At 39.3% G+C, this 14,490-nt stretch overlaps 1 protein-coding gene across 1 annotated transcript in view; it reads right to left on the bottom strand.

Annotated features, from left to right (window-relative positions):
- Window positions 1-14,490, bottom strand: part of LOC112150995 (cadherin-6) — an 83,452-nt gene that overhangs the window by 60,997 nt on the left and 7,965 nt on the right. The window lies entirely within an intron of this gene.

Raw genomic sequence — 14,490 nt, 5'->3', positions numbered from 1 at the left:
CATGCGGCGGCCTGATGGACCTCAGACCATCAGATCTGCTGAATTCTGACCGAGTGAAGGTTTAGGTTCCATCCTAACAGATACATGATGACTTTAGACCAAAACAAGAGTCTCTAAAGTCACTTTAATTCACCCTTTAACTACCCAAAAAAGACAAAAACACACAAAAAATATTTTATTCTCTATTTATTTAATTTTTTTTTCTGGTTCTGGTTAGTAACTGGTGCACACCAGATAGTAACCAGATTTTTTTTCTTTTCTTTTTTTTTTTTATTTTATTTTTTTTTTACTACTTTAACTTTTACCAAAAGTTCTGGTTAGTAAGTGGTGCACACCAGATAGTATCTTTTTTTTTTCTTTCTAAAAATGGCATTAAAAAAAAATCTGGCTACTAATTGATGCGCAACAGTTACTATCCAGATTTTTTATTTTCTTTTTTTTTCAAACTACTTTAAATTTTCTAAAAAAAAAAATCTGGCTACTAACTGGTGTGCATCAGTTACTATGCAGCATTTTTATTTTTTTTAACGACTTTAACTTTGACCGAAAGTTCTGGATAGTAACTGGTGCACACCAGATAGTAACTTTTTTCTTTCTTTTTTTCCAGAAATTGAATTAAAACAGAAAAATTCTGATTTCTAATTGATGCGCATCAATTACTATCCAGAATTTTTTTTTCTTTTTTCACTACTTTAACTTTTACCAAAAAAAGTTATTTTAGTAACTGCTGCACACCAGATAGTAACTTTTTTTTCTTCTAAACATTGATTTAAAAATGTTCTGGTCACTAATTGATTTGCACCAGATAGTAACTGGTGTGCATTTCTAACCAGAATTCTTTTTATTATTATTATTTACATTTTCGGAAAAAAAACAAAAAGTACTTTAATTTTTTTCCTATGTCCCTTTAGGGGCTCCGTACCTGAGGAGTAATACACACAATCAGTGTTTTTAAAAACATGTTTTGTAAATATTTCCCACCGTTTGGTTGAGCAGGAAGAAAAAAAAAAACGTATTCTGTTGTCAGAACTTGGACTAATCAATTATTTAACTTCAACTGACACGTTCGTAGAAGTCAATAAAGGAACGAAAACAGATTTCTGAGGTTAACTCTTCATTCTTCGGCTCACAAAGACTTCAACACAAACACACTGATCTGTGTTTAAATCAACCCGAGTGACTGAGGGAGAAACTCTCCACGACGCCGCACACCAGAAACTTTTTCAGAGTCAGATCCTGCTGTTATTTTCCAAAACAGATTCATGAAACGAGCGATCGATGGTTAATGTTTGGGGATTGTTGTTGGTACAATGAACTTCCTCCTGATGGAGATTCACAAGTGTTGTTGCTTCAATACTAACATCCAGAAAAAGAAATAGAAACAGAAAATGAAATATTTGTAGAGGATTTCTATTTTAATAAAATGCGATTTATTTTGTTTCATTTGTCCGATCTATCAGTGAATGGAAACAAAGTTTATTTTTTATAAAATAAGTGATGTGATCTTTGGTCTGTGGGAAGTATTTTTGTATTTGACACTATTACAAATATTTGTTTGAGTATGAGGCACTTCTGAAAGGTGTCCATCCTTGACAGGAATGAAACATTGAGGAGCAAACAGGTTCTAGCTGCTGAAGCTGTTCACCTTTTGACACATTGATGACCAAAGAGAACACAGACTCTATAGGTGTTGAAGGAACACGGATACCCAAATATGACCTCCAGTTCACACCAGGATCAGGAAGCCAACATCATACCAGTCTCAAGGATGGAGTGGGGTCAGAAGGTGAAAGTATGTAGGATAAATGAGAAGAGGAGGAGAGTTCAGGGAGGACCCAGACTATGGTCTGGGAACGTCTCGGGGTTCCAGAGGAGATGGAGGAAGTGACCCGGGACAGGGAAGTCTTTGATTTGACTGCTGAAGATGGATGGATGGATGGATGAAAGGGTGGATGGATGGATGGATGAAAGGATGGATGGATGAAGGGATGGAAAGATTGAGGATGAAAGGATGGATGGACAAAAGAATGGATGGATGAAAGGATGGATGGATGAAAGGATGGATGGATGAAAGGATGGATGGATGAAAGGATGCATGGATGAAAGGAAGGTAAGATGGAGGATCAAAAGATGGATTTGTGGATGGATAAAAGAATGGATGGATCAAATGATGGATGGATGGATGGATGAAAGAATGGATGGATGGATGAAAGGATGGATGGATGGATGGATGAAAGAAGAGACTCCCCAAAGTTTTTGTATTTTCACAAACTTAAGTCTGTAAATGTGGATTTGTCTGTTAGCGACGTTTTCGGCTCAGACTACATCCTGGTGGGGAAAAATAAGGAATATTTATCTCTGTTTTTCTTAGGATACAAAGATTTCCATTTAAATTGTTTAAATCTATTGATTTTCATTTGGGTGATGCTACATTTTATGATGATATTCTAACAGAGTCATAATAATTAGTTTGAATTCATTAGATCTTTTAAGGCAGAACTGAACTCAAGCAGAAAAACATCAACAACAATCTTCAATAATTACAATCTAATCTCGTCTGATCCTTTTAAAAGGTCAAATGTCTTCACTGGGTAATAAAAGTCTTCTTAAGTGATCAATAGAAAGCAAAAGGTGACAGTAAAACAGAAAATTAGAAACGGAGACGACAAACATGTCGAGTCGACAGCAGCAGAAAAACAGCTTTTCTCAACAATGAATTCAGTCAAAGATTTACAACAAAAGGCTTTTATTTTGGCGGCTCGGCTCTGCACTCAAAGGACCGACCTGTTAATCCAGTTTGACTTGCAATGAAAGCGTTTCCTTCATCCAGTTTCCTCTGTCGCAGACATGAAAGTTCAAGTAGATTGTTAATCTGGATTATAATGTAGAAATATTAATAGTAGAACCTCAAATAGGAAAGGAAATTCATCTGGACTCATGGAAGACTCTTATTCTGAAGGATCACTTTATAAATCACCTTGTACTTAAAAACTAAATATAATCTGAGCTATTTTTGTCAATTCAATCTGTTGAGTAAAAACGAGAGAATGTGAAACCAGAAAAGGATCGTTTCTCCGCTCAGATTGGTGCCACATGCTTTCAAATTCACCATAATGAGGTTTAAAGTGACACAAGCCACAGAACATGTGTCACCCCCGTACGAATATAGCACCATGATGCAGATGGAAGCAGCGTCTGCAGGCGTTTACGGCTCCAATCTTTGCTCTTTATCTCCGCCCCCCACAGGACCCCACGCCGCGCCGGGGTGACCACCCATGCTGCGCCTGTGTCACGATGACCACTGGCGGCGGCTGCTGCTGCACTCACGAGTTTAATCCCTGGAAGCCCTCCAAACATCCACTTTGCTGCTGTCCTGTCCTCTCAAGCAAACATCAAACCGCTGCCGAGAGCGCCGGACGCGGCGAGCCGGAGGGATGTGTGCGTTTGGCATCGCGTCCTATCAGGAGATCAGGCGAGATGAAGAACTGCTGCCCTCGACTGCATCACTGCGGCTGAACGGCCCGTTTGATGCCGTTTATTTAAGCATTACAGTAAATAGGAGCAGGACTGCGGTGCTCGCCTCACACCGCTTCAGTTTGAAGCCTCACTTCAAAACATTTGAAGAAACCTCCTGACAGCAGCCGTCCAAAAAAAGAACTGCCAGGACTCTCGGCGTGTTTATAGACATCCATATTTCAGTGTTCTCCTGCCTCACCTCGCCAGAGTCGGCGTGAAAGTGACAGTAACAATGGAGGACATGATGAGCTATAGCTCCGCGCCCGGACAGAGGCGATGAACTCATGCGTCGGCGGAGCCGCTCTCTCCCTCCGGCAGGACTTCCCGCCATTGAGGTCGTCCTTCCAGCTCAGTAGATGCTGACTGTGCAGGTTGGTTGGTTGGTGAGCTTCCGGTTCCTTCCATCTTCATTTGAAAGGAACACAAAGTCTTCACACTGAAGGAGGAAACGCTTTTGGGATTTTATGAAAACGTATTTTTGGGTCGCGGTTCTTCATCAGATTGACTCGTTTTATTGCAAAAAAGCCTAAAATTAAATTAAAATGGTGACGGAATCAATAAAGTTTGGGTGCTTTGAATCAATTTTTGTTCTCAAACATATTTTCTTTGCATAAAAAATATTTGATGTGAGAACACATTTCGTATTAAATGACCAACTCAGTGGCCCTGTGGTAGAGTGTCTGTCCTGAGATTGGAAGGTTGAGAGTTCAAATCCACGGTGAGTTCATTCATTGGAGCGTTTGAACCTCCAGATTGTTCCTATATCTGCAACTGATGGGACTCTTACAGTTTTTATCAACAGAAATCAGAAAACCGGCATCAACATCATTAGATGGATCAATCGTCGGAAGAGAACTAGAATCTTACATCTCCTAAAATTATATAAAAATAAAATATACCTCTAAAAATAATAAACACTTTAAAAATCGAATTGCAAACCAGAGAAGAGAATCATTTTGCATTTTAAACATTATTTTTAATGTTTAAAATATTGACTGAATGACTTCCATTTTAGTTCTGTTCTAAACATGAACCACAAAAATGTGAAGTTTGTCCAAGAAAAGTGAAGTATAACTATGCTTTATATAAATAAAAATATATATCCCGGACGGGCCCCCAACATGACAAACTGGAGAAATACCACACAATTGAACACACTTGTGTTCAATAAAAACATGAAAACATATTTTGGTGTGATTTCATTCTGCAATGTTTATCTCTATCGTTGTGATTTAGATTGAGTAAAATAAAACGCATCATGTGTGGATTTCTTACAGAAATTGAAGTACTCCCAAAGGGTTCACATACTTTTTCTTGCAACTGTGGCTCTCTTTTTTTGTAACTCCCTCCAATCAGTCTCAATTTTTGACATTTTTAGCCAAAATCCAGAAACCTGTGTCGTTTTCTAGTTTCTGCAGAGCAGCAGGAGTTCATTGAAAACCCCGCCCCCTCTTCCCTTCACCAGTATCTTAGAGTTCCCTGCTTACATGCTCTCCTGCTAGCTTACAGTCCCTCACACCCCAACCCAACATCACTGGTCCAAATGGTGGAGCTCTCCAATCGTACTGATCCAGATTCCAGCTCAGACCAGGAAAACAAGTGGATGCATCAGAAAGGGGCGGGGCAAGGAGCTTGTGGCCCCGCCCATTTTATTTTCTACATCACAAATATGATCTTTTTCAAACTACATTTTTCATCTGCTCCTGATTTATTTGAATACATGTTAAAAAAACACATTTGGATTTAAATAAAAGCTGCTACACCGTGAAATGTTAAATCTGCTAAAGTCAATTCTGCACTTTACAAAATAAAATAACTTTTTCAGCTCTATTTGCTGAACTAAAGTCCAGTCAGTCACCGATTGTAATAACTTTTCCTTGACTTTTTAACTGTTATAAACTCCTCAAAATACACGAAAAAAGGTTGAAAACATCAATGTGCTTCTGAACTTCACATCACTTTCCCAGGTTTTTATTTGGCCTTCAGTCCACAAAATGTAAAGATTTTTTTCATAAGCGGTTCATCTTGAATTTTTAAGCTTCATGAGTTTTTAAGGTGAGTGTAGGTCCTCACAGACTGCAGCTTCTGAGCTTAAATTGCTGTTTTTCCCGTCGTTTCCTTCAATAAATGCAGCCGAGGAGATCGTCTGACTGAATATTCATCCGTTAGATTGTTTTTAAATGAAATGAACTATTATTGTTCTGCAGTTCAGGACAGAAGCAGCAAATCAAAGACCAGCCGAGTCCTTTGATATCCATCACTAAAGTGAGAAAAAGCCGATTAAACAAGAACTTCAAGACGAATTACAAACGTTACAGATTGCTCCCATAAATGGGTTTTAGCACCTTCACAGAAGCGCTACATATTTAATCTGGTTTCATTTTATGAGGTGAAACTTTGAACCCCAGAAAAAAGGAAATCAATAGGTCTTCTTTTAGACACAAAGAGTCCTATAAACAATCCCAGAAAAAGATCAATATGCTACAGGAAAGTGAGGCGGGAGCGCCGCCGAGTCAGGCTCTCACAGCTGAATCAAAGCTATCACAGTCTTCTATAAAGAGCAGCAAATACAGTGTTGTTCTGCGGGCCAAGGATAACTTTGTATAAACTTAGTTTTTCGACTCCCGAGAGAAATAAAAACATGGCAAAGTGATGGATCTTTCTACTCTGAGGAGTCGCTGGCATAAATAGTCACAATGCAGCAAAATCTGCCACGTCTCCTCTCCAGTGTAAAGAGGAGCGGAGCCTGAAGTCGACAGTTTTCCTGTCGCTTCCAGCCTGGAGAAAGCCGCGCTGAGGATGGTGAGGGATTCAATCCCGGCCTTGTTTACAGCACATATACACCGCGCTGGGTAATTATCTGTGGAGGCATTATTTTTGAATCAGCGCTCTGTCTGCAGGAACTCACACTTAAAACAGCTGATGGTCACAAGTTTTGGACCACGTGGTGAACGGTTTAAATCCGCGATGAGGCGTCTTCCTGAGTGAAATGATGTAAAACAAGAAGCTGATCAAAACAAACCTCTTTTCTCTCGATTTAGAAACACTCGGTAAAGAGCTGAAGACAAACCCAGAGCCACCTGGAGAGAACTTCACACTGACGTCTCTGTATCCTCTAGTATCCTCTGTGCAGTGAAGAGCTCATCCATAGGCTGTAATTCTGCAGCTGGTAGGAAGGCATGAAGGAGAATACGGGCGGCAGCCATGAAATCCTGTCACGTTTGCATGTTTGTCAGGGTCTAGTTCCTCTTTCTTTCTGTGAGGGATCTAGAGTCGATGCATTTACATAACTGATTCAATTCACAGAACAGACTAAACTAATCCCTGTGCTGAGACGCTCCTCAGTGAGGAAAAACTCCCCAAAAGATTTTGGGACAAAGAAAAGGACTAACCCTCAGGGAAGTCCACATGAAGGATCCTCTCCCCGGACGGACAGACGACGTAACTTATCTAACTCTACAACTACAATGGGCTTCATCAGAATGGAGACGCCAGACGAGCCAGAGGCGAGGTCCACTGCCAAGGACAGGAGCACAGACGATCCACCAGGAATCTGGAATCTCTCGAGGGACAACACATGAATCACACTGCACCAAACAGAAGTATGGAGAGCTAAACGATAAAGAAATGGAAAAGAATAGAAGTCTGATCCCTGCAAACCTAAACCGATGATAGTATCTCCCGTTCATCCGATCTCCAAACCCACTGAATCCCTTTAGGGGTCATGGGGTTGCTGGAGCCTATCCCCCAGCTACTGTTTGCCACTGAGTGCATAAGAGAACTTGAGTGAGTAAGTTTGACGTCATCCACAGAAAATGGTTTACATCAACCAACTAAAGGACGTCAATTCAGTCCCCTATTTTTGTAGTTCGGATGCCGCCATGTTGGAACCAGATGTTGTCTTCACTTAAACTACAGGAAAAATATCCGAGGATTATCAAGAAAAAGGTATCAGAGCAAGAATGGTTATTCTGACCGAGTTAACGTTTATTTCTCGATAGAACTCTTCAAGATTTTTGGCTTCTTGGAGCCACTTCCTGTTTGGAACTCTAGGGGGGAGGGGCCACTCAGTCCAGTTCTCATATACAGTCACCCTGAATAGGTGACACAATCACATGTATGGGACAATTCAGAATCACCAGTTAACCTGTTTCGGTGGTCTAAGAAAACCAGAATCTGGTGACCTATTCAAGGTAAACTCCGCCTTCGTCCACCAGTGGTTGGGATAGGCTCCAGCAGCTCCATGATGGTTGGTTGTTTGAGTGATGTGGCCTCCACGTCTGTGCATGAAGCGACTTCAGGTGGTCCAAAAGATTCTTCACTTTGTCACAAACTGGAAATCCATCCAGCAGACAGACGAGACATCGTTTAATTTGTTTATTCTCCACACGCCGACTTAATTGTACCCTTGACAACCCGCTTTCACACATCAAGTCCATATTTTTATAGCACTTGATTATTTTTATCCATCATCCAGAAGAAAATTCTCCCACAGAGAAAGCCTGTGCTCGCAGTCCAATGCATTTTGGGTAATTTCGCTTTTACAAATACATGAGAGGAAATGGAGACACCCAGCAGAGAGCGTAATTCTTCTCCCAGTCGACAAAAAGAATAGCAAAACTTGCTCCATTCAGTCAGAACAGCCTGACGACAGTTTTGACGATTGATGAACACATTTGCTGAATTATCCTGTGATGTCTGCAGACTTCATAGACTTTTTTTTGAACGTGTCAAACACAAACTCAACCTTCAGAGAGCGTTTTGAAGCTTTTTTAGCGGCGCTGCGGCTAAAGACTTTTCCGTCAACTCACGGTGTCAGAATGACTGTTCCTGCATGTCAAACATTAAACAGATTCATCTAAAAAACAGTAGTCGTGATTTAAATTTATACAAAAAAGAACAAACGGTCAAGAGTTCTCTCAGCTTTTTCATCCCATTTCATAAACAGTTCTCTCCTTTTTACAACATTCTTTGGATTTAAATCAAATGTGTCATTTTCTGTTTTTTCATGGCACAAAACTGAGATTTCTATTCAATAAAGCGCCTTTTATCCTTTAACCCGTAACACTCTACAGTCTGCCAACTGGGTGGACTTTCAGCAGCCTAAAATAGTCTGTGACCTAAAAGGTTAGACACGCTTAAGTCTCTGTTAAATTAGTAATGCAGCTAAAATGTGTCTGGTCTGAGGGGTGGTGCAAAAAGGGACAAGAACGAGGTTTTAGTAAACTAAAGGAAGTATTCAAAAGATTGGAAAAGAAGGTCTAGTTCGTTTTAACAGGTAAGAAATCAGGAGCATCTCAAACCTTTTGGATTCTACTGTCAAAAAGTAGATTTATGACCTGTGGGTCCTCATTTATTTAATCCAGACCTAAAACAACAGACTACGATAACATGTTTATCAGAAATGAATGGAAAACGTGGAGGTTGGAACCATCAAGCAACAATGTAAATAAGACAGAAAAAACAACTATTTAAAATAAAGTTAATATTGGTTTGTGGGTTGACAGAAATCCTGTTATGTCCATCAGAGACTTTTGAAGAACAGAGATCTTTTTACTGTCTTGGTGTTCTGAAATACTGCTACAAAAATATAGAGCAGAGGTCCCCAAACTGTTTCTTTTGAGGGCCAAATAACCGTTTTCTTCTTTGATTCGGGGTCGGTTTGTAGTCTAACAGAAAAGTGTAACGATCACAGCCTCAACTCAAAGATTTTTGGTTTTCCAGAAAGCAACACATAGCCAACTCGTAAATAATTCGTAATCGTCACAGAAAAAATAACACTAAAACATTTTTAAAAATAGATATATAGCATTAAGAGCTGAAGATGTTTAAATTAATAACTAAAAGCACAGAAGTGGATAGCTGAAATCGCTGAAGCTGAAAGCTAGCTTAAATATTAGCGAAGTGCCAAAATAGCCTAAAAATTCGCTAAATTAGCTAAAACAGCTAGTGTGAAGCTGAAATATTAGCTAAACTTCAAAATAGTCAAAAAAGTGAAAAAAGCCTAAATTAGCCAAAACAGCTAGCATGTTGTTGGAATATTAGCTAAATGGCAAATTAGCCTAAAAAAACTGAAAAAGTGTCAAATTTAGCCAAAACAGCTAGCATAAAGCTAAAATATTAGCTAAAATTCAAAATAGCCTAAAGAAAAGAAAAAAACCCTAAATTGGCTAAAACAGCTAGCATGTAGCTGAAACATTAGCTAAATGTCAAATTACCCAAAAAAACAAAAGAAAATGTCTAATTTAGCAAAACAACTAGTATAAAGCTAAAATATTAGCTAAACCTGTTACCTATTATCACTATCACCTAATAGTGATTTACATTTGACCATTCTTTAGGCTAATTTGGCATTTAGCTAATATTTTAGCTAAATGCTAGCTGTTTTGGCTAATTCAGGCTGTTTTTCAGATTTTTTTAGTTTAGCTAATATTTTAGCCATATGCTAGCTGTTTTGGCTAATTTAGCCTTTTTGTCATTTTTTTTTTAGGCTAATTTGGCATTTTGCTAATATTTTAGCCAGCTATCACCTTGAGACATTTTAGCTATTAGCTTCAGCGTTTTTAGTGATTAATTATAACATCTTTAGCTGTTAGCACTAGCATCTTCAGCGGCCACATTTAGCTTACAGCATTCACACTGGCATTGTAGCAGTAATTTTTCTAGTTTTTCAAATGTTTTAGTATTATTAGTTTATGTGGCTTTCTGGAAAACCGTAAATGTTTACGTTTAAGCTGCAATTCTTACATTTTTTTATGTTAGCTTCCAAACCGTCCCCGGCCCCCCATCAGAGAAGAAAACAGTTATGTGGCCCTCACAAGAAAAAGTTTGAGGACCCCTTCTTATATTAAAGTGACAGAGCTGAAGACCCACGCCATGAATCCCGACAGCCCAACATTCATTTTGTGAGTATTTCTCCACGTTCGGCTTCCAACCAGATTCAACAGGAATGCGAACACAGACGTGTTATTTCATCTGACTCACGTTATGCTACAGCGCCCCACGTCCAGCGGCTCCAGTGTCTCAGCGTGACAGAGGCTCGGCCACCTCAGCCTCCACTGAAGCCAATTAAAGTGTGAACGTGCACGCTAACTCCGACTGCCGTTTCCTCAGAGCACATATTACTAATTTAAAAACCCGATAAGGTCTTTGCTCTTGTGTTTGGCTTCCACGAGGACAAGCTGAACACTGGGATGTGGCCTCCGATGGTAATTCCCAATAATGAGATGACCTTTTCCCGCTTCCCAAATACCCTTTTCACAGGCAGGAGAAAAATGCTTGTGAACAAGAATTTTTAGAAAGTACAAATGTCTCCACAGTTTTTCCCACACATAAGTGAACTCATTTGTTGATTCCCTTCAGTCAGACGCATTTATGACAAATTCCACATCATTCTCCGCTGACAGAACGGCAGCCACACCTCGTGCTGATCAGCAGATTCATCCCTGGGAATCATTTAGAGGATTCACAGCGACTCGGAGGGCCAAGAGACTAATCCATCTCAGATGATGAACGCGGATACGGCAAACATTTCTATTCCTAACAAAGTTATATCGCCTTTTCTTTGCAGATGAGTCACACTCTGGGGAGAATCTTCAGATTTTAATTGACATGTTTACTGAGAAGCTGATAAAAAAGGCATGAAAACGTCTCGGCTGAGCAGCTGAAGCTCACCAGGAGTGCCAGATTTACAAGAGGCTGGCGCTTTGAGCCGGGCCAACAGTTCAGTCTGCACTTAAATCAAGTTGTAGGAATGGTTTGAATGGAGATGATTTCACACGATCCTCATGTGTAGATAGAAAAAAAATGAAAAAAATTGAAAAAAATGTGGTAACTGTCTCCAGCAGGGGTGTCAAACTCAATCGAGGGGCCAAAATCTAAAACACACCTTAGGTCACGGGCTGAACAGGACTGAACAGTCCAAAACTACAATTTTAAAACTTTAAAACCATAACTTTTTAAGATAATTATAAACTGGATATATAACATTACCTGTGATGATGCTAGAGTGAATCCTGGAAGCTGAATTTGGCCGCTAAAGATGCTAAAATTGATAGCCAGCTAAAATATTAGCTAAATGCAAAGTTAGCCTAAAAAATAAACTTAAGTTAGCCAAAACAGTTAGCATATAGCTGAAAAAAGCTAAACTTCAAAATATCCTAAGAACCAAAAAAAGCCTAAATTAACCAAAACAGCTAGCATGTAAGTGAAATATTAGCCAAACTCCAAAATAGCATAACAAATCTTAGTAAATGCCAAAATAGTCCAAAAATCTAGCAGAATGACCATTTTAAAACTTTAAAACCGTAACTTTTTAACATAATTATGAATAATAAAAAGGCAGGAATATTATTTTAGAATAAATCAACTTAAACCTTAAATAACTTTCAATATTTTGCTCTACATGAAAACATATTTAGTCAAAATTATACAAGTTAGAAATGAGCTCAAGATAACATCGGGCCGTTAATAACAATAAAATAAAATGATCTGGAGGGCCGGATAGAATTACCTGGAGGGCCGGATCCGGCCCCCGGGCCGTGACTTTGACACATGTGACTGTAGCTTTTAGCTAATATAGCCAGAGGTGGGTAGTAGCATGTTACGTTTACTTAAGTAACTTTTTGGATGATATTTATTTGTAAGAGTAAATTTAATACAACATACTTCTTATTTTACCGTATTTTCCAGACTATACTTCCAGTTTTTTTTTTATAGATTAGCCAAGGGTCCGATTTATTTGTGATTTTTTTAAACCCTAAATAAGCTCATTAGTTGTTATTTTCCCCGCGAACTACTGGTTGCCTTTTAGCGATTGTTTCCCACTAACAACCACTAGAGGCCACTGTAGGTTTGTAGATCAGTATTTGGTGCTGACAGAAACACAGAAGAGGTACCGTCCAAAACAAACACGGCTGAGAATCTGATCGTTCTCATGAACGTTGTGATGTTTTTCTTATTTTGCAGCAACGACATAGAATCAGGTGAGCACCTTTTTTATTCATGTCAGAATATGTCAGTTATGTCAAGCTAGTTTAATTTGTTCATAAATGTTGGACTTTACTCTTAAAGGTGTGACTTAAGCGACTCATAGTCCAGAAAATATAGTAGTACTGTGCAAAAACAGCAATTTTTACTCCAATACACCAAACCTCTTACTGCTCGTTACCTTTACTTTTCCCTGGAATATATTAAAAATAATCCAAATTGATCCTGTGGTGGAGAAACATAAATCCATATGACCAATCATGCGACGCCAGAAAGTCACATGACTTAACTAAACTCTCTGCAGCAGCAAGAATGAAGGAGAATCACTTCACTTCTACATTATGTAACGTCCTTAAAATTATACTTTTTGGCTTCATACTATTTCTTTTCTCTTTACAAATCATTATGATCCAGTAATTTGATCAAATATGATCAGGATTTTATATTTTTGAGGTTTCAGGTGGACTTCTGTCAGATCTGTTCTATAGGCAAAGGAGAAAGGAAGCTGCTTCATCAATTGGTTTTATTCTAAAAAAAATGCCTCCAGGTGCCGACCCTATCTGGTTACCATGGTAATGTGACCCATTCTCTCCTGCTCCATCATAAGACTGTCTGTTGGAGCCCCGAACAGTGACGCTCTCAGAGAGCTTTTGGTGGAGGACTTTCTTTCTTTTTTTGATCCAGTTCAGTTGTGCAGCTAAAAAATAAAAAATAAAATAAATCATGCAATAAACATGATTTTAACCAGCTGGCTTTTGAAAATCAGAACCCAAAATGTAGAATGTGCAGCCCTCCCCTCCTCTCGCCGACTGTGTCAAAGATGGTCAGGCTGACCTCCTCCCAGCATGACATGGTGACACCTGTGTTTGTTGAGCTTCAACCACAGCCTTTGCATTGGAAACGAGCCTCACCGCTGCACATTAACCCTTCCTGCAGCTGCTGCAGCTGCTGGAGCTGAACCCCTCCCACCCCTCCACCAGCAGGCCCAGGCGTCTTCTGGGCATGCTCAGTCAGTGTAAGTAATCAGCCGCGCCAGGCAGAGAAATGTTTTCCCTGTCAGAGTGCTGCAGCAGATGAACTGGCAGTGCTCCGACTCCAGAGAGGGTGGGAGGTGTGGCTGTGAATGGGGAGGGGGGATTAGTAACGCTTTTAAAGAGTCTGTCATGTCACGTTCACTTTTTCACGTTTGGAAGAAAACGCATAAACAAAGCGTCTTATTAAATGATGGTAGTTCCACCTCTAGCAGAATTTTGTGTGGGAGTTCTTCCACCTCTGCAGGTCTGGAGCACACAGCTCCTCATGGACAGGTGTGGGCTTAAGGTGGTTTAAGGTGGTATGCAGTCATTTTGTTCTTGTTTTGATGAAAACGGTTGAAATCTGTGGACAATTTTGACACGGAGCAAAAACATAAAAGCAACACTTTTGTTTTCAGATGAACTCAAATATCTGACAGATTTTCTATAAACACAAAACAACCGTCCCTCTAAAACAGGGGTGTCAAACTCAATCGCAGAGGGGGGCAAAATCCAAAACGCAACTTAGGTCGCGAGTCGAAAAGGATAAACATTTTTTGAACACTCTAAAACTACATTTTTAAACTTTAAAACTGTCATTTTTAACATGATTATGAACTACTGTAGATATATAGCATTACCTGTGATAATGCTAGTGTGGATGCTGTAAGCTGAATTTGGCCGCTGAAGATGCTAGTGCTGATAGATGAAGATGCTGAAAGTTAATAGCCAGCTAAAATATTAGATAAAGGCCAAATTAGCCTAAAAATCTGAAAAGGTTAGCTAAAAGAGCTAGCATGTAGCTCAAAAAATAGCTAAGCATTCAAATAGACTAAAAAACGGAAAAAAAGATAAATTAGGCAAAACAGCTAGCATGTTACTGAAATATTAGCTAAACTCCAAAACAGCCTAAAAACAACCAAAAACGTCTAAATTAGCCAAAACAGCTAGCATGCGGCTGAAGTATTAGCTA

Source organism: Oryzias melastigma, linkage group LG20 (genome assembly GCF_002922805.2).
Source record: "Oryzias melastigma strain HK-1 linkage group LG20, ASM292280v2, whole genome shotgun sequence".
NCBI classification, from domain to species: domain Eukaryota; kingdom Metazoa; phylum Chordata; class Actinopteri; order Beloniformes; family Adrianichthyidae; genus Oryzias; species Oryzias melastigma.
This window is presented reverse-complemented; position numbering and strand designations above follow the sequence as displayed.